The 21,659-nt window shown below is 48.0% G+C and overlaps 1 pseudogene; it reads left to right on the top strand.

Annotated features, from left to right (window-relative positions):
* LOC142486401 (importin-8-like) overlaps positions 1-21,659 on the top strand; it is a 109,473-nt pseudogene that overhangs the window by 30,730 nt on the left and 57,084 nt on the right.

Below are 21,659 nucleotides of genomic sequence, written 5' to 3'. Positions count from 1 at the left end.
GGTTTGACCTGCCCAAATTATCTGTACCAGCTAGGGCAGAGGGAGTGATGGCTTTGGTGCAGCAATCGCTAGCCCCCCACACCTGGAAGACGTACAACAACACATGTCGGCAATGGCGCAGTTTCCGGAAGACCCCCAAGGGGAGTGGTAAGGTTAGCAGAACCCATCAGCGAATCAATTTTTTACTTACTCAGAAGCGGGCGGGCATGCTAAGTGGTAAGGCGGGCGGTACACTAGCGGGTATTGCTTTTTCCTGAAGTTGGGGGGGCAGACAGACATCACCAAGGATTTCCTCCTCAGGCGAATACTAATCGGGTGGGGCAGAGGGGAGCGCAAGCGGGGAGTTAAGAGGGAGCCGGTAACGGTGGAGAGGTTACAGAGCTTGAACCAAGCAGCAGAGTCAGTATGCGCAGGACCGTTCGAAATAAATTTATTTAAAGCGGCTTTCACTTTTGCCATTTTTGGAGCCTTTAGAGTAGGGGAACTTGTAGCAGCGTCAAAAACTAGCAGGGACACTGGCCTTTTGCTAGAAAATGTGATTATAGGGGAGGAGACAGTGGCATGCCGCATACACAGGTCAAAAACTAACCAAGCAGGGAAAGGGGCCTGGGTGCACCTGAGACGGCACGAGAATAGGAAGGTGTGCCCGGTGAGGGCGGCAAAGCGCTACGCCAGGCAGTGACCGCAAGGGGGCGAGGTTTTCCTGACACATAAAGATACAACTCCCCTAACCAAGTTTCAGTTTAACACGATTTTCAAGCGTTGCCTGGAGGCAGGGGGCATAGATGCCACCAATTTTGGGACCCACTCGTTTCGGATTGGGGTTCAGCAACGGTAGCCTCCGAGCAGGGGCTGCCGATAGCGCAGATTAAGGAATTGGGTAGGTGGAAGTCAAACGCATACAAGGGGTACATTAGGTCCCAGCAGGGGCGCAAGTAGATGATCGTGCAGTTTCTAACATGTTTTCTGTCTTCACAGTGGGAGAAGCAGGCGCAGCACGGGAAGTCTGGCTGATTGGTCATTCTTTCATGTACTGGGCCCGGGAGTGGGCGGCGAGCACGCTGGGTCTGCAGTTGGGAATCCCACAGGAGAGCAGGAAAATACGATGGCTGGGTAAGAGAGGAATGTGCTGGAGAGATTTGGTGCCAACCACCACAAGCGCGCTAGCAGTTTACGGCAGAAAGCCCCACGTGATAATGATCCACCTGGGCGGGAACGATATGGTGGCCACCAAGTCTTTAGACGTAATCCTCCAGATACACGCTGACTGCGCCAGACTTAAAGCCCTATGGAATGACGCAGTCATTATTTGGTCAGAGATCATACCTCGGCTGGCATGGAGGGGGGCGCGCAGCTGGGTGGGCATCGAGAAGGCAAGGCGAGAAGTCAACAGAGACATCCGTAAGTTCATGCTCACTTGTGGGGGGCTGACGGTGAACCACAGGGAATTCGAAGACGGGGCGCAGGTGGCACAGGAGGGACGGGGTACACCTGACGGACGAGGGCCTGGATATTTTTATTGACAACATTCTCAGGCCGTTGCAAGCGATCAGCAGTCAGGGTTTAGGGTCACAGCTTGGTGTGTGGGGTGAGTCCCCAGTAAGTGGCCTTAATGGGTCCTCCGGGTGGCGGAACTGTCAGGCCAGTCATCGTAGGCACACCGTAAATACCCGAAATGGGGCTCCACCCGATGCGGATGGGCCGCCAGGTAACGGTCCCCCGGAGAAGATCGTGCGGGCTGGAGGCGCCGACGCAGGCGGTCGGTCGCTGTACCCCTGGCACCAATCTTAGGTAGCTGGGCTCTATCCTATGTGGGTAGGCCCACGCGGCCATAAAAGGGGGGACCTAGTGTGTACGGATGACGGGGCCGTGGTAAGGGGCGAGAGTGCCCCTCACGGCGGAGACTGTGTCTCCCGGTTGACGCGTGTCGTCATTTATGGCCTGACAGTTATTTGATAGTATTGTTAAACAATAAAGCTGTGACCATTTTTACTTCCACAAAAAACTGTGTTGTCTAAGTTTGTATGGTGGGGTAGGCGAATCCCTCGGCAGCACTGGGTCCAGGTTTTCACCTGCTTCACCCCCCACATACCAGCACATCCGTGAGTGTGTTAGCAGTGGCAGTTTGCGGCATCGTGGATCTCTAGAGGCAGAGTTGTGACATCTTCCTACCAGGTTTCGGTTCCAGACAAGGACATTGTGCTACGGGCTTATTAATATTAGCTTTGCTGTAAGTAGGGTTTCAATTTTATCCGTACCGGATGTCATTGCTATATAAGTGTCTCTAGCCCAACATTCAAGTGTTTGTTGTTTTTATATTTATTTTAATTCAATTGCATTAAATTTGTAATCATTTTCTTGTCAACCTTATCAGTGATTTTTTGTTTTCAGTTGCACTATGATCTTTTTCTCTTTTTTTCTTTTTTGTTGTTGTCTTATTCGTTTGTTTGTCGTTCTATGAGACTTCATTGAAGAATCTGCCTTGGATCTCATCCCAGCCGTATTGGACTTTATATTTGGTCAGGCTATATTTATATTTTCTTTTGGAGGCGCCGGTTTATTTGTTTTTATTGTCTGTATTGGTTTGTGTGGACCTTTTTTCCTGGCAGCCCCCACTTTAACATTTAAAGTGTGTACAGTATATATTTTATGTTAGTCACCTAAGTGTCACTATTTGTTATTTTTAGCATTAGCGCTGTTCCCACGACCCTTCCCCTTTATCTGCAGTGATATTATGCTTCACATCTTGACACCAGTGTGACACTGTGTCTTTCTTTCAAGGCTGACATATTTGCAAGGTTCTTCAGAGTGAGGAGTATGAAGTGGTGGAGGATAAGACAGTGATGGCCATGGGCATCCTGCACACAATCGATATTGTCCTGACCGTGGTGGAGGATTACACGGAGGTGAGTGCACTCTGCTACTGCCTTTAACTGCTCTCTGCTGAGTGATCCCGCATAGCACCTTCTCTTTTCCTCCACTGTCTGCTTTGTTTGTTTGTGCCTGGATATTATTCTTTACTAGGAGACCTTTTTTTTTCGGTATTGTAGCCTCTTTTGTTTTTTTTCAGGTAAAACAGCAGTTGGAGGAAATATGTTTACAGATCATTGGCATTGTTTTGCAGAAACACATCATAGGTATCTTTCAAATATTCATGTTTTAAATAACAGGACTCATGAGCCTGGCTGGCCTTTATGCACAAACCCAGGGTTTGTCTGGTTTCCAAACATTGGTTTACTACACATATACTGCATATAATATTTTTTTTTGCTATAGATCTAGCAGGGGTGGCAATTTTTTGGGGTTGGAGGGCCACTTGACAAGCTTGGGTAAACTTTGCGGGCTGCAAATATAATGTAGAATCTACACAAAGTCTGGGGTCCACAAAGTTTATCATAGCTCCCCTTCTCGCAACCGGCATCTCACCTACCCACCTCACTCTCTGCTTCACTTTCTCACTCACTTTCCCCCTTCTCTTTTAATAATCACTCTTCTTTTTTTAATCTTCCCTCTTCGCTCCTCACTTTGATCCCCTTGCTCCTTTCTCCTCCTCCCCCTTCCTCCTCCTTGCTCCCCTTCCTCCTCCTCGCTCACCCTCTTTCTCCCTCACTGTCCTTCAATCTCCCTCCTCTCCCCAACTTCCCTTCCCCCTCTCCTCTGGTCTCTACGTGGGGTGCGGGCAACGGAGGCAGCAGCAGATGCTCTGCGTGCGTAGGTGACGGCACTGTGGCTGCATGCCCACCCATACGGTGATTTATGGAAGTTGGGCCCGACTTTCAGTCCATCCTAACTTCCATTTTAGGACCACCTGGGTGAGCTCCAGCCATGCTGCTGTCTCAGCTGCCGAGCTGCTGCTGCTGCCACTGACGCTGCCTCAGTCGCCCGCACCACAGGCAATCATCCGACCTGCAGGCCTCACTTTGCCCACCCCGGCTCTAGAGGAAGAGAAATCTTTCCCGTCACTCTCCACGGCAAGCAAATTCTGCATCATCCCTGCTGTTACAATAAAGAATATATTTTCGGCAGGTGACATTTCTTCAGCCTTGGTTGGTAATTCCATAGAGCAAGAATCTCCCCTGTAATATTTTTTTTTTAATTTTTTTATTTTTGTATTGTTTGATATAGGTGTATGTTTTTTTTTTTTTATAAAATGTTTTACCAGGAAGTAATACATTGTGAGTTACCTCTCGTTTTCATGTATGTCCTGGGCATAGAGTTAAGATGACATGGTTACAAATACAGTTACATAAGTATATTGTAATACTATTGCCTTTTAGCTGTTTAATTTTCAAAAGTAATAAAACAAGGGATAAATGCTGCACACAACAATGTAATAAAGAAATTGATACAGTTACTGGTGCTCCCTTCAATGTACGATCGGCTGCGTCCAATCCACGGCATACAATAAAAATAGGAGATGGGGCACACGGATTTCAAAAATAATGAAAATGTATTAAAGCATACATTTATTAAAGCACATGCTTTAATACATTTTCATTATTTTTGAAATCCGTGTGCCCCATCTCCTATTTTTCTTATTTTCAAAAGTAAACCGTTCAGATTTGATTAGTATTTCCTCTTACGGCAGACCTTCCAGCAATCTGACTCGGCTCAACTACTTTTAGGTTTTCTTAGTTTATAATCTGTAGTTTAGTTCTGATATATCCTTTTTAACGAATGTGTTCTAAGAATATTGTAGCTTGAGTATGGTGTATTCTTCCTGGAGATTTAGAATGGTCAAAATCAGTGTCTGCTTCCCCTATCCATACACCGGTCATGCCATTCTATATTGGAAAAAATGTGTTGTATGGTGCTCTAAAGAAAAAAATCGTAGTCAAAAATGGAATAGTATCTGGAAAAACAACCCTATATTGTATATGTGTCCAATAGGATGTAACCTGGTAGAAAATAATCCCACATAGCAAAGCGGTAAGGATAAAATCATATACACCTGCCGGTGACCAGTAGATAAGACATCCTATAACTTTACTGGACAAATGAATGAATGGTGTCAAACTGGATTAAACTCACTTGGGATAGTTGTCCACGATGAGCAGCAAGTCCAATGTATCCAGTGACCCAGGGTTGGATGTGCCTCCGATTGAAGATGAATATCGGAGAAAGAGGGCTGGAAAACGAAGCACTATATCCAGTGCTGATGATGCAGCAATAAACCACCAGGAATGCGTTCCCATAAAATAAAGCTATTTTAATGGATCAAAAATATGGTACAAAACACACCAACGCGTTTCGGACTATGAATAGTCCTTTATCAAGGTGAATACACAAACAACATAAGGAGTGCAATTTATACTGATCGCGGCACCAATTGCGTTGACTTCCCGGTGTGACGCGGGCACAAGACCTGTGACGTGGCACCAATTGCATTGACTTCTGGGTGTATCATGTGACGCTAGCACATGACCCACGACCGGTAGACGCAGCACAAATGCATAGCCCATACCAGCGTGTGGCGTCACCGCGCAGGGGGACCAGAGGGGCGTGGCATGCTTGTCAAAGAAAGAACACGCAATGCCAAAACAAACCCCTGAGTCCGTATGGTGGAAAAGGCGCGTGACGTCACCACGTCGATTGGCACGTGACAGAACGTCACAATGCATTGTGCTGCTAGGCAACATGACCCCCACGGGTCAGAACCAGAAGAAACAAGTAAAACAAAACTTTATTAACATTAAACTATAACACTCTCAATGGTTACCTTTATGGATACACAAAGACATGTAAATAAAATCAAGTTACAAAAAATAAGATTAAAAACAATGAGTGATACTCAAATTACAACCTCAGATATTGGGTATCCATAAATCGTAATTACGAATCGTGCATTGCTTGTAATGGTTATGAAGAACATGAATATAAAGATGTTAAATAAAATAAGGTTACATGTAAATATAAACAGAACCTGTCACATAACATACATAAAGTTAATCAAAACCCCCGGAGAACAGAAAGTAAGTGAACAGAGACTGGGATGCGACTGATATCATTTTATAATTTTAGCTAAACCCATTGTTATTAAATACACAATAGATAATTGATTAACATATTATAACTCACAAGCATCAAATAGATGTACAGTTAATTATTATCCAGACAACCTGTGCTGTTGCCAATAACATAATACCAAGAGACCTTATGGAGAAACACTTTCAAATATCAAATAGAAGAGGCCCTATATCCCAGTCTGAATTCAGACCATGAGGGATACGGGTTTGTAAAGTAAAGATCCAATAGAGTTCTCTTCTATTAAGGATATTTAATCTGTTGCCTCCTCTAATCGGACAAGGTACATGTTCAATACCCAAAAATGACATGTTTTTTACATCGCCCATACCGCAATTGCTAAAATGTTGGGACAATGTTGTACCATATTTTTGATCCATTAAAATAGCTTTATTTTATGGGAACGCATTCCTGGTGGTTTATTGCTGCATCATCAGCACTGGATATAGTGGTTCGTTTTTCCATCCCTCTTTCCATGCCATTCTATAGATCACCACTACTCTAAGTTTTCTTTTGGGGATATCTCCTTCAAAACGGGAAATGACTTGGATTAATGTCTTGTATATAATGTATAACCCTGTTCACTTGATGTAACTATGTATTTGTAACCATGTATTTCACATCATAACTCTGTGCCTAGGACATACTTGAAAACAAGAGGTAACGCTCAGTGTATTACTTCCTGGTAAAACATTTTATAAATAAATAAATCCAGTAACCACCAATTTTTTTCCTTCTGTCTATCTCTCTCCCACGGCAAATGAAATTCCAGTGCTTACCTAGGCTAATTTTTAGATCAGCGTATGCCATATACACACAGATCTTTTCTTGGTACAGTACGCTAAAGTATATTGGATTCTGCCTTTGAATTTTCTATGACCTTATTGCCAGGTATGCAGGGAATTATGGTTGACAAGTTCCTGACCCACCATTTAGTTTACCAAAATCAATCCTTACGTTCTCCTTTACTCGCTGTTGCACACTTCCCACCCAACCTCTCTCTAATTTTTCAAACACCTTGGATATGGACTTGCCCTATTCTGAAGTGTACGACACTGCACGCTTTAATCACCTCTCTCCAGAGCAAACTCTGAGTAGAGTTATGCATGCCTAATATTTATACAGTACTAGTATCCGTAATTCTAATTTATCGCTCCTCTTTCTATGCCACTAGGAATTGAAGGGAAAAAGCCCTGCCCAGTTGGGGGGTGGAGGTTTCATCTTTTAACAAATGAGAACCCAGCACCCTTTATATGGCTCCCTGCTCTCCTTTAAACCCCCATTTTTAGTTGTAACTGTCAAGGGGGTAGATTTGTTCCTCACAGGGTTTATTTTTTGGTACACTTTGCCTTTTGGTCTTCCCTGTTGCTAAGCAAAAGAGAAGATTTGGTTCCCTAGTGCCAAGATGCATCCGTCTGGTCAGTGGGGAAGAAGCGGATGTGTAGGGATGTAGTCAGGTTTACTGTCCCCGTGACTGCGAGAAATTACGTGTAAATCCCCAGCATTTATTTGCATTTTTGCGAACACAGTGACTTAGCTTCAAAACTGGAGTTTAGAGTCGGCCATAGTACTCTGCAGGAACAGGTAGGCGGTGCTAGTGTGTCTTAAATGTAAATTCAATGTAAGCCTTCCCTTATTCCCGTTCATTTCATACGAGATGATATATCTCATTTTATTTCAATGTAACCTACCACTTCTTCCCCTAAACTTCAGAAGACTTAAAAGTATTTTTAAAGTATGGCATGGTTTTATTAGAGTATAGGGAATGACAGTTTAAGGACAAGTAACGAAGACTTTGAATTATTTCAATCATTTTCAATTCTCTTACAAAAAAACTGTTGTCTTCAACGGATCGTCTTCTTTTAAAAAAAAATATTTTTATAGGTGATCATCATAAGAACCACAGAATCCATATTTAGTGTCCTGGAACTAGATTCCATATTCCTCTGTCTCCCCTTTCAGTTTATGGGATTCATTTCTTCCTTGTTCAGTTGGCTGTTATTTCCCCTGTCCCAGCAGCTTGTTGTATGAGAACATGCAACATTATTGCTACATGTTGTTGTTTCCTTAGACATTTCTGTGAGTTGCTATAGCAACCCCAGCCTTTCTCTCAAATGGGCTAGTCTGCTTTCTCCCCCTCTGCCTTGCCCACAGATGGTCTGTCCCCAGGCTATCTTGCTACCCAGAATACACTGGGGCTTCCTTTTCCACCTTCTACACTGGCTGAGTGAGTACCCCTCCTGTAATTGCTCCAGTGGCAGGGCCGAATCCTTTTGACCTGCCCTTAACTACAAAGCACCCACAGAGAGACATTACACCAACATCTCTTCCACAAGTGCCTGTCTTTATTGCTGCTTTCCCTAAATAAAGTGAAGAAAAGATACAGGACTTGTTGTGCTTTAGAAAGAGGGCCGAGTTGAACCTATCTGGGCGAATCATCCTACACATGACCCTGGCCTCCAGAATAGTGAAAAGGAAGACCGTGTGTTTTGGAAATATACATACAGGAGCTGCTACTCTAAGACTTTATGCTAACACAGTACAGTCACTGCACACAGCCTGCAGCAGCCTTTCAAACAGCAAGCAGCTTGCACTGCACACAAGCCTACAAACTCAGTCAAGGCAGCAGCACTGCACTCAGACTGCAATATACACAGAACTTTGATTGTCTTTTCTCTGTTTGAGCCACTCTGCACAGCTCCATAGTGAAGAGCTACCATCTCACCTACCCCTGTGCATGTCTCCTGGCTGACGCCACCAAGGGCCACGCCACCGGACACCCGCCAGGACACGGTTCAGAGCCACCGGACACCTGTGAGTACAGCCACCCCTACGCTGAACGCTGCAGGACACCGCTCGGCATCATCTGAGACAGTCGCCCATCTCTGACACAGGTAAAAGACCACACGCCACACGCACTGGCTAAAGGCCTACACACACCTACAGCATGGCAGAACTCAGAGCCTCACCTGATATCACACAGGAGAGTGATCACTTGGACACAGAGACCACTGCGCAACTGCAACAGGCGCAGGCAGACGCAAGGCCTAAACGGACAGTCACAGTGACACAAAAGGCCCGCGAAAAATATGAGACTGACATTGAAGCGCACCGTGCTAAATTAGAGTTGGCCTGGGAAACAACCACACTTGGGATATGCAATGTCGCCGGCGCTGGTAACTATGTACAACAGCTCAAGCAGGCAATAACTCAATTGAAGATAGATCACTTGCGCTATCAAGCAGTGTCACAGGCATTTTTCACCTATCTAACAAGAACTAACACGGAAGATAGCCTGCGAGAACGCGACCTGCAAAAGGCGATCGACCTAGAACGTGATGGCATCATGCAGACCACCATGACGGACGCCCAAAGCGAGAGAAAAGAGCTCCTCCTGGAGACTGCGTCACAGCGCTCAAGCACATACAGACACTCATCAAGGTCAGCAAGATCAGCGCAATCTAACGCATCCAGTGCAAGCACAAACCCAAGGCGCGAGCCGCCGCAGAGGCCGCACGTGCCAGGGCTGAATATAGTCGAAGAGAGGCAACCGTAAGAGCAGGAAGAGCGCGCATAGAAGAGGAGCAGACAGCCGGCGCTAATGCCGCAGCCACCACGCGTAGGAAAGCCGTATTCGATGCGGAACTAGTGGCACTTAATCAAAAGAAAGAAGCCGCCACCGCCATAGCCCAAGCTGAAGTCCTAGAAGCAGCCGCGCAACAGGACAGCGGGGAGCAACCGTACAGACGGATAGCCTCAGAGGATCCAGCCCAACGCACTGAAGACTACGTAAGGAGCCTCTTCAGTGTAAACACCAGCGCACCATCTCAACACGGAGGGAGTGACTCCACAGACACCGAAGACTTGCTAGGTCCATGAGGAGAAGACGCTGTTCCTTCAGTGGGACATGCTGCCTGGGATAGCCACAGCCGCAACAGCGATCCACACGCCAGCGCGCACACGGATGCACCACAACAGGCTCGCAATCCAGGTACACCCACACAGGAGAACACAGCCCCTCACACTGACCAGCAGCCATCACGCGTCCACGCCAAGGAAGAGGCGACCGCACGGACCCTCCCAGCAACTACCTCAGAACGCGACCAACATGCCGATGCCTCCGGCGTGACCTGGTGCAAACAGGACTCATCGGCTTCGACGAGCGCCCTGAGAACTACCGGATGTGGAAGTTCACGTTCAACAGCTTGGGCTTCTCGGCAATGGAAGAGCTCAACCAGCTATTCAAGTTCCTGGGGAACGAATCCAGGGAGCACGCAAAGAGACTTCGGTCAGCAAACGCGAACCAACCCCAAGTAGGCCTTGACCTAGTGTGGGAAAGGCTAGAAGAGTGCTACGGTAGCCCCGAAGCAGTCGAGGATTCGCTCTTCAAAAGAGTCGACAGCTTCCCCAAGATCACAACTAGAGACTACTCGAAGTTACGAGAGCTCGGAGACCTGCTGCAAGAGCTGGAGTTTGCAAGGAAAGACCATTCCTTAACAGGTCTCAACGTCTTGAACTCAGCTCGTGGAGTGAGACCCATCTTGGAGAAGCTACCCTACAACCTCCAAGAAAAATGGATTTCCCAAGGCTCCAAATACAAAAGGGAGAAGCAAGTCGCCTTCCCCCCCATTCTCATTCTTCTTGAGCTTCATTCGCGAAGCGGCAAGGACAAGGAACGATCCCAGTTTCATCTTAGGTGCGCAAACCACACACAGTGCGAGCTGCCTGAGGAATGAGAGACCAGTGGCGAGATACGGTAACACTCAAACGCCCATCTCGGTCCACAGGACGGACGTGCCTCCCACGACCCAAACTACTCCCGATCAGTCGGTCGCCAGAGACGAGGAACCAAGGGACCCAAACAGGGAATGTCCCATACACAAGAAGCCACACCCACTTAACAAGTGCTTTGGGTTCAGTATGAAGTCCCTAGAGGAACGTAAGAGGTTACTTGGAGAATTCAGAGTTTGCTTCAGATGCTGCGGTTCCACGACTCACCTAGCCAGAGACTCTAAAGAAGAAATCAAATGTACAGTGTGCAAAAGTGACAAGCACGTAACATCTTTACATCCAGAGGCGCTGACACTCCACCAACTCAACAACCCATCCTCCGTAGCGGAGCATGGCGGGGAGGAAGGAGGAGAGACAACATCCGTCACGTCTCGGCGCACTGAGGTTTGCGGAAAAGAAAGTGACAAAATGTCCTGCTCCAAAATATGCCTTGTTGCAGTGCACCCCCAGTGTCAACCTGAGAAGGCTATTCGAATGTATGCAATCCTCGACGACCAAAGCAACAGATCATTGGCGAAGACAGAGTTCTTCAACCTATTCAACTTACAAGACAATGCCTCACCCTACACCCTCAGAACCTGTGCAGGGTCAACAGGGAGAAGAGCAAGCGGTTACGTCATATGTTCAGTGGATAACAGAATGAAGATGGCTCCCCCCACACTCATCACGTGCAACCACATGGCCACAAACAGGGACGAGATTCCCACACCAGACGTGGCACGCCATTACCCGCACCTCAGAGGAATAGCCAACGACATCCCGCCGGTAGAACAAGGCGCCAAGATCTTGCTGCTGCTCGGTAGGGACATCTTGAGGATACATAAAGTCTGTAATCAGCATAACGGACTCAACAACGCACCATACGCCCAAAGACTTGACCTAGGTTGGGTGATAGTGGGCAACGCGTGCACTGACAGAGAGCACGGACAAGACTATGTTGACGCCCGCAGAACGGTGATAACAGAATGTGGACACACATCCCTCTCTGAACCATGTGTTGGCCATCTCCAAGTGACAGGAGGGCCAAGTGATGAGAAGAGACAAGGTCATACCCTTGATCGACAAGAACATCCTTACATCAAGGGGATGTGACAATGGCCTAGGATGCTTAGTGGTTCAGACAACCAAGGATGATGAGTCGACTCCACTGAAGGAAGAAAGTAACCTCCCAAAGGTGACCAACAAAGGGATCGTCCAAAAGACAATAAACAAGCGGACGATCCTCCCGCGGGCAATGGCACGGCTAAGATGTACAGTTGTTCCTCTCCACAGAGTAACAAGCGACAAAGCAGCCAGCTGTCACGGCTGGCATAGCCGCAAAAGATTGCGCCCTACAGGTGAAGCCACAGTGTCAAAAAGACTGTCCTCTCACACGTCAAAGAGACAGTCGCAGAGTCATTTCACAAAGGAATTTACAAGGACAAAAGAGACTGCTGTTCGTCATGTCCAGGGAGAGAACAACCTCCTAACGGCAGTTAACAAAGAGGCACAAAAGATGATGGCAAACGCCAACCTAAGATTGCACAAAATAGCTGCCAATAGTGCCATAGTGATGAAGTCGTTCCACGCAGATGATCGCGCAAACGAACTCAAGAATTTGGACCTGGGGGCCGACACGCCTCCCATACAGCGGAGCCTGGGAATTAGCTGGAATCTTAAAACAGATACATTTATGTTCCAGGTAGCCATCGAGGAAAAACCCTACACACAACGCGGAGTCCTGTCCACTATTGACAGTCCTTACAACCCGCTAGGATTTGTAACTCCTGTCACTATACAAGGCAAGTCTCTCCTCAGAGAAATGTCCTTCGAGAAGCAGGACTGGGACACCCCACTACCTCCATAAAGACGGAAAGAGTGGGAAACGTGGAAGTATTCCTTGAAGACTCTTGAACATCTTCAGATCCCACACACTCGCCTATATCTCTCACCGCTACACACAGCAAAGAGCTTTGCCTGTTCTCAGATACCTCCACAAAGGCCATGGCAGCGGTGGCCTACCTAAAAACCACGGGCGTGGGTGGCAGTTACCATATCAGGTTCATCCTTGGCAAGGCTAAGCTGGCGCCACAACCCGACCACACTATACCCAGACTCGAGCTATGTGGCGCAGTGTTAGCGGCAGAACTGGCAGAACTTTTCGAAAACGAGATGGACTGCAAACCAGATGCTGTCAGATTCTACACAGATAGCAAGGTGGTACTGGGCTACATATGCAACAAGAAAAGAAGATTCTACGTATACGCGACCAACCGTGGAGAAAGAATCAGGAAGTCGACCCAACATGGAATTGTTAAAACCTTTTTAAGGCCCACCACAGAGATTATCCTCCTAATGCCTAAATCGAACTATAACAAGGAAGAACTGACTACCAGTTCTGTGGACTCTGAGAGACATTGTGGTGCATCAAGCTAACCTAGAGCTGTGCATTCGCTTACCGAGATGGCAAAGGACTTCAAGCTGGTGGTACAGGCCAATATCCCATCGTTATGTGCAGTGTTCGACAAACCTACACATTTGCTCGCCCCGGGCGAGTGGATTTAACCCCCGGGCGAGTAAATATTGGCCCAAGCAGCACACGTTTGGTACTAGGTGGCGAGTAGATTTTTTTGTGTGGCGAGTAGATTTTTTGGTGATTTGTCAACCACTGGTTATGTGGACATGAATTTTGCATTGTTATGTTATATTGTTCATATGTTCCACATATACCTAGAATATAGTGGTATCTCCAGATACCAGACGGGGAGTGTCCTGGAACTAGATTCCATATTCCTCTGTCTCCCCTTTCAGTTTATGGGATTCATTTCTCCTTTGTTCAGTTGGCTGTTATTTCCCCTGTCCCAGCAGCTTGCTGTATGAGAACATGCAACATTATTGCTACATGTTGTTGTTTCCTTAGACATTTCTGTGAGTTGCTATAGCAACCCCAGCCTTTCTCTCTAATGGGCTAGTCTGCTTTCTCCCCCTCTGCCTTGCCCACAGATGGTCTGTCCCCCAGCTATCTTGCTACCCAGAATACATTGGGGCTTCCTTTTCCACCTTCTACACTGGCTGAGTGAGTACCCCTCCTGTAATTGCTCCAGTGGCAGGGCCGAATCCTTTTCACCTGCCCTTAACTACAAAGCACCCACAGAGAGACATTATTCAATCACCAACATCTCTTCCACAAGTGCCTGTCTTTATTGCTGCTTTCCCTAAATAAAGTGAAGAAAAGATACTGGACTTGTTGTGCTTTAGAAAGAGGGCCGAGTTGAACCTATCTGGGCTAATCATCCTACACATGACCCTGGCCTCCAGAATATTTAGAGACCAAGAAATGTTGCGTCCATCACATGTCTTTCAACTGCTGAGTCAGTCAGAAAGCACCCATGGAATGAGTTTGTTCTGCGACAGAAAGAAGGGATCTATTGATCTGTTGATTCTGTCCACAGGGTTACACAGATGGAACCTATGACCCATGAAAGCAGTCTCTGCAATGTGACACACTGACATAAACAGACGGGGCTTCCTATTGACTTCTATAGCTAGGATTTGGTGAGATTAAAGTGTTAATTGGTTCTATCTTTGTGAATTCCTTTTATTTCTTGCAGAGTTTTATGAGGAGATCCTGTCTTTGGCATACAGTCTGACCAACCAGACCATCTCCTCTCAGATGTGGCAGCTTCTAGGCATCTTGTTTGAAGTCTTTCAGAGGGATTGCTATGAATACTTTACAGGTTCGAGATAATTCAGGTTTCGTTTATTTGCCCTTGTCTAACTGATCAATTTTTTTTCTAAACTGTTTATTTGCAAGATTTCGGGCTTACAGAAGAGAAGGGTAATGGGACCCAACATAAATTATAGTAGTAAGATATTTATACAAAAAGACCAAGGGAGGGTAAACAGGAAGGAAAAAGGGATAAAAACAAATCGGTCCAAGTAAGGCAGCGGCTTGTAGTATAAGTAAAAAGTGCCTCCTCGGGGCCTGATGAAGCTGCACATCGTGGTGTTTGTATGCGTGACCTACGGAATACTTGGCAGCAGAGACCCGTCCACCTTAAAGAGAGGAGTCACTTTTTTTTACTTTTACTACAAGCTGGCAGGCTTCTGAGTCCTAATTTGGACCTAATTTGTCTGATATAAAGTCCGCATTGATGCTCGGGAGGACACTTCTTTCCCTGAGAGATGGTTAGAGTTGTTTCAAAATGGTGATGCTAAGAGACTCGCAAGTATTCTCAAATTTGAATTGTTTGCCTACCGCGCTGTCCCTTGCACTGAGACTTGCCTCTCTGAACCCCTAAATTACAATCGGGATGTAAAGACGTACTTTATTTGACTGTTTTCTTGTTTGGAATCATTCATCTTTTTAGTTTTCCTTCACGCATATCTGCAATCCACAATATTCTGGGTCAGTTTGAGTGACGTTATCCAGGCCAATTTCAATTTGCTATTCCCTACGAGGATGGCTGATGCATTTCCTTCCAAGGATCTGAGTCTTTATTCTGGTGGCCGTGCTGATATTACTTTCTTTCTTCTCTCTGGTTTATCGTCTTGCATGCACGGACGCTATATTTGGGTCTCCCATTATTGTTTGCAGTTGACACTTATGAGTTCTGTTATCGTGCTGTTTTTGTATGTATGTCTTTATATAGCGCTATTAATGTACGTAGCGCTTCACAGTAGTAATACAAACGGCAATCATATAAATAACAAAAAATATAAATAACACGATGGGAATAAGTGCTTCAGACATAAAAGTAACATTTAGGAAAAGGAGTCCCTGCTCCAAAGAGCTTACAATCAAATTGATTACAAGCAGTGGCTAAAAAGTCTTTAACATCACCTGCAGTACCCTCCGTTCGTTGATCCACGTGTAGTGAGTCAAACCGGCTTCTGCTGCGGACGTCAGGGAGATGTGCGCGCACAATCTCCTCCTGATACTCAAATCCCGCGGGAGTTGGCGGCCGGGGATGAGACTGGATAGTGTGGCGGATGACTCCTTCCTAATTTATCTATTGGCACTGGTCTATAAATGTGGTTTTGTATCAGTAAAGTGCTAACCCCTGAGGAAGTCGCATGCAGCGACGAAAGGCGTAGGGAAGGAGTCATATTGGACTTTAAACTATATATTTTTCATCCAAGTACTTTTGGCATTCATCCGCCACACTTTGGAGCCCGTCCGCTTTGTTTATCCACATATAATTAGTGAATAGAGCAGAGCCTGCTGTGCGGGTATCCAGTCTCATCCCCGGCCGCCAACTCTCGCAAGCTTTGAGTATTAGGAGGAGATTGTGCGCGCGCATCTCCCTGACGTCCGCAGCAGGAGCCGGTTTGACACACTACACGTGGATCAATGAACAAAGGGTCCTGCGGGTGATGTTAAAGACTTTTTAACCACTGCTTGTAATCAATTTTTATATTGTAAGTGTCCTTATTCTATCAGCATATACCTTCATTAATATATATATATAGATGATAGATAGAGAGAGATAGAGATAGAGATACATATGTATGTGTATGTGTGTATATGTATATATATGTATAATACAAATAAGACTGCGCCTTGTAATGTGAACCAATCCCCAGCTGTATCCTCGTCCGGTGCATGAGTATATCTCAAACGCTTGTTTTAATTTGTTGTTTGTGAGTTAGCATTTGGTTGGATTTTTTTAGGGAAATAAATGTGTATTTTTTTGGACATATTGCACTAGGATCGGGCGCATTCTTTTTTGTGTTTTTGTACTATATATATATATATATATATACTGAGTTAAGTTATGGTGAGTAAAAAAAGTGACAAAAACCCTCCACAGGAGAGCAAATATGCAAATATAACTGTATGCTCATCTGCATGTCTTAGGCAGGTCTGCAACCCCGCCTTTCCCTATTATCACCCAGCATACAGCACTTCCACTGCAGCAAGGGATTCTGGGAAATGACATGCAAATGAGCACACAGTGTCACTTTTTGCCTCAATAACCATTTTTAACATGGTTCCCTATAGGCTTAAGCTTGCTGCATGGTCACAGCTTTGAGCACAGCCAGGGTTAAGGTGCATACCCAGAAAACCACCCACAGACAGCTTTTATTTTTTTGTTTTAAAAATTCTTTTATTATGCAGCGAATCTTTACAACAAGATTATAACAGTACATCATTTTCCAAACGGAAAAAAAACCGCGACGTTAACAACGGCGCAGTGCATATCCCACACAACTCACATACATTTTTATTAATGGTTTCCCCAAAAGTAAAAAAACTGTGACGAACACGGCGGTGCAGTGCATTTATACGTATGCACCGCACCACAGACATGACATATCATACACACATTATCTCTAACTTTATTGCACAGAAAAACTTTTGGGAAGGGGGGGGGGGGGTGGGGAGGGGGGGTTTAGTCCTCCTCCTCAGGGCCGTCAAAGATGGAATAGTCCTTGAGCAGGCTGTGGAGCAGCCTGCGACAGTCCTGTACCGACATCCTCTTCTTCCCCTTGATCAAACGTTCCCTGGCGAATAGTAAAACGTCCTTGAAACAGCACATTAGACGCCAACCGGCTTCGATTGCGTCCTCTGTGTGTGTTCCTGTGAAAAGTCCGTGGAACACGGAGTAGTACGTGACGCACTTCCTCGGTATACAGTCCTTTAAGTCAGTGTCCAGCGCGCGCAGCAAGGCCTGCGCAAAGGGGCAGTTCCAGAAGAGGTGTATGATGCTTTCCTCCACTGGGTTGCACCTGGGGCAGTGCCTCACGAGGCTGAGTTTACTCTGGTACTTGTCCGCATTCACAGGGAGTCCCCCGTGTATGGCCTGCCAAGCAATGTCTTTGTTCATTAGTCTTTTCGATGCCACATTCCTCCACACCGTTCCAAAGGTGTTTGGGTGGAGACCTGGGACCGATTCCATGATGTCTTTAGCCCTGATCATTTTGTAGATGACCTTGGGCTTCCACAGGTCTGGTTTTACTCCCTCCAGATTGTTCTGCCTCATAAACTTCTTCACGTCCTTGTAGAACCAGGGCGTGCGCCAGCTGTAAGGGATGGAGCTGTCCCACTTGTCCCACCCCAGTGCTCTCCAGAGCGGCAGGAGTAGGAGGCGGGACATGGAGTAGCCAGAGGAGTCTTTGTCGCAGTCTCTCAGGGTGATCCGCACGCAGTTGCTTACAAAGAAGGCGCGCAGCATAGTGGGGATGTCGGGGATTCCTCTACCCCCCTTGTGCGGCTCTTTGTACATCACCTCGCGCTTTCTCCTCTCAAACTTGGCCCCCCAGACAAAGCGGAACACTGCCATGGAGATCTCCTGGCAGGTTCTGGTCGAAGGCGGGTATGCCTGGGCCACGTACTGCAGGACAGGGAGGATCTCGTTCAGCAGTACCAGCTTTTTCCCCTCAATGGTGAGGGGTCTGAGGCGCCACAATCCGATCTTCTGCTTCACCCTGTTCAGCCTCTCGTTCCAGCTCTTCAGGGCAGCGGCCTCGCTCCCCACACCAAACCAGACTCCAAGGATTTGAATGAGGCCTGCTCTGATGGGGAAGGGGAGGGGGTCGGCAGTCAGGTTCCAAAGCCCAAATAGCTTGGTCTCTGACTTCCCGCAGTTGACTTTTGCTTCTGAAGCTTTCCCGAAATCCTCGCACGTCTGGACCAGCGTCTTCACCGACCGGCTATCTGCGCAGAAGATGGTGACGTCATCCATGTAGAGCGAGCACTTCACTTCGCGTCTCTGGGGTCCTGGCACGACGATCCCTCTGATCTCTGCGTCTCGTCTGATGCACTGGGCGAAGAGCTCTATACAACAGACAAAAAGGAGAGGTGAAAGAGGGCAGCCCTGCCTAACCCCTGAGAGGACAGGGAAGGGGTTAGTCTTCCATCCGTTCACGATCACCACACTGCAAATGTCAAGGTACATCAGGTTAACATAAGAACAGAACATCTCCCCCATCCCATACTCACGCAGCACCCTGCCCATGAAATCATGGGAGACACGGTCGAAGGCCTTTTCCTGATCAAGGGTGACCAGGGCTGCGTGTACACGGCGGTCTTTGATGTAGTGGACTGCGTCTCTGATTAGGGCGAGGCTGTCTGCGATCCTGCGTCCAGGGATGCCGCACGTCTGGTCTGGGTGAATGATCTGGCTGATGACCTTCTTCAGTCTGTTCGCTAGGACTTTTGCTAGGATCTTGTAGACCGCGTTCAGGAGCGAGATGGGACGCCAGTTCTTGAGGTCGCACCTCTCCCCCTTCCGTTTGTACAAGAGCGTCAGCATTCCTTCCCTCAGCGTTGGGGGCATCCTACCTTCTGCTTCCAGTTCCCTGTAAAGCTCGAGCAGGTCCGGGCCGATCAGGTCCCACAGCTTCGTGTATAACTCAGCTGGGATACCATCTCCGCCCGGCGTCCTACCCTTCTTAAAGGATTTGGTTGCAGCGTGGAGCTCCTCCAGCGTCAGCGGGGCGTTCATGGCTGCTTTTCCTGCCGGGTCAATGGTGTTTGTAATCCCTGACAGGAATTTGTCAGCCTGGTCTCGGTCTGATGCTTTTGGGGAGTAGAGGTCTTCATAGAAATCTTTCACGACTCCCATGACTTCCTCCTTCCCTTGCTGCACGTTGCCATCTTTGTCTCGCAGCTCCCTCAGGGGCATGTGGGCGGAGTGGAGTTTCTTGAAGAAGAAGGCATTGAATTTCTCCCCCCTCTCAAGGTTCTCCACCTTGGAACGGAAGATGATTCGTCTGGATTCCTCCTCAAAGTGCTTTTGCAGGCTCTCCTTGGTTTCCTCCAGGTCGTCATCCACGTTCCATCCGCAGCGTTTGAGGTCATGCAGGGACTGCAGCTTGCGCTGCAGGCCCTCGAACTCCCCCTTCCTCTCACACGCCAGGCGTCTGCCTTTTGCCTGCAGGAAGCAGCGGATCCTTATCTTCGTGAATTCCCACCACTCTGCAGTGCTGGGGAAACAGGCCTTTTCTTCTTTCCATGCTGTGTATGCTGTTCTCAGCTCCTCCATGATCTCCTCCCTTTCCAGCAGTGCGCAGTTCAGCTTCCAGGATCCTGGCCCTGGGGGGAAACCTCCTCCCAGGCGCCCCTGGAGATGAATGGCTCTGTGGTCAGAGAAATGTACTGCGACCATGGAGTGCGTTTGAGGTCATGCAGGGACTGCAGCTTGCGCTGCAGGCCCTCGAACTCCCCCTTCCTCTCACACGCCAGGCGTCTGCCTTTTGCCTGCAGGAAGCAGCGGATCCTTATCTTCGTGAATTCCCACCACTCTGCAGTGCTGGGGAAACAGGCCTTTTCTTCTTTCCATGCTGTGTATGCTGTTCTCAGCTCCTCCATGATCTCCTCCCTTTCCAGCAGTGCGCAGTTCAGCTTCCAGGATCCTGGCCCTGGGGGGAAACCTCCTCCCAGGCGCCCCTGGAGATGAATGGCTCTGTGGTCAGAGAAATATACTGCGACCATGGAGTGCTGTCTGTGCTGTACCTGCTTGGTGGTGAACAGGAAGTCAATCCGAGAACGCACGTAACCATTTGGGTGGCACCAAGAGTAGTTTGCGGCACCTGCTCCCATAGATCCCACTGCGTCCTTCAGGGATGCCTCCCCAATCATCGCCATGAGTAGCCTGGACGTCACATCTATCTTTGCTGATTTGCTGGGGGGCACGCGCCCCCCCACCTCAATCGTGCAGTTGAAATCCCCACCCATCACCACTGCCCTGGAGGTTGCGAGCCAATGGCGAAGGTGCTGGAAAAGTTCCAAGCGCTCATTTCTCCGGGGGGCGGCGTTCACATTGATGAGCCTAATCGGCCCCTGCCCACGAACCGTCTACGACCAGTAGTCTGCCGCAGACGAGTTCATGGACAGAATCAACAGTGAAACATCCCCCCCGGATCAAAATGGCTACACCCGCGTTCCTGCACCCGTTCCCCCCAGACCAGTAGGAGGGGCCGTGAGACCACTGCCCGCTCAGGTGCCTGTAGGATCGAGAAAAAGGTAAGGCACATTCCTGTAGCATATACACATCACATTTCTGTAAAGAAAGGAATGTTAGTACTCTGGCACGTCTCATCCGCTCCCCTATGCTCCTTACGTTAATGGAGAAAATGTTAAAAGACGCCATTAGTTTGGGGATAAAGGGTTGGACAGACATGCAGTGATACTAGTTACCATCCTCGCTGGCGTGGGTGGTCTTGTTGATCTACTCGCACAGCTGGACTAGCAGATCCATGGTTTGCCCAAGGTTGTCATGGAGGAGGAGGGTCTCTGCTGCCTCTCGCCCCTCTCTTATGAGCTCTTCCACGGTCACCAGTGTCTCGCTAGGTGGCTGTTCTAAAATGGCCGCCTGCTCCTCTGCAATGGCTGCCTCCTGCATCTCTGCTTCCTCCTCCTCCAGGTCGCTTTCAAGGTCACTGTCAGCATCGCTGGAAGTGGGTGAGTCGCCGATTTGCATTTGGGCTCTCTTCTGCTCCAGCCTCTGGTGCGGGCTATCCGTCTCAGGGGCTCTCCTCTTTATTCCCTGCTTCTCTGTTCCGGTCTGGGCTATAGGGGCGGTATCTGTAGCAAGGGAGGAAGAGGGAGGGGGTGCAACAGCCTCGGGGCTGGGGAGAGGTGTTACAGAGGGAGGGGCTGCAGCCTCATGGAGCGTGGGGGGGGCTGCAATGGAGGGTTGGGAGGAGGGGGTGGTGGGTGGGCGGGGAGGGTGGGGGTTGCAGCAGCAGTGGGTGTGGGAGGGAGTGTTGCTGCAGGGGTGAGGGTGGGAAGGGGTGGGGTGGGGGCTGCTACTGAAGGGGCAGCGGGCGCTGCTTGGGTGGCCTCCTTTTCCCTTTGCTCCTTCTGATACTTACCCCCTTGTGCCTTTACGGGTTGGTTTGCAGGGGGCTTCTTGGCT

Source organism: Ascaphus truei, unplaced genomic scaffold (genome assembly GCF_040206685.1).
Source record: "Ascaphus truei isolate aAscTru1 unplaced genomic scaffold, aAscTru1.hap1 HAP1_SCAFFOLD_842, whole genome shotgun sequence".
In the NCBI taxonomy this organism is placed as follows: Eukaryota; Metazoa; Chordata; class Amphibia; order Anura; family Ascaphidae; genus Ascaphus; species Ascaphus truei.
This window is presented reverse-complemented; position numbering and strand designations above follow the sequence as displayed.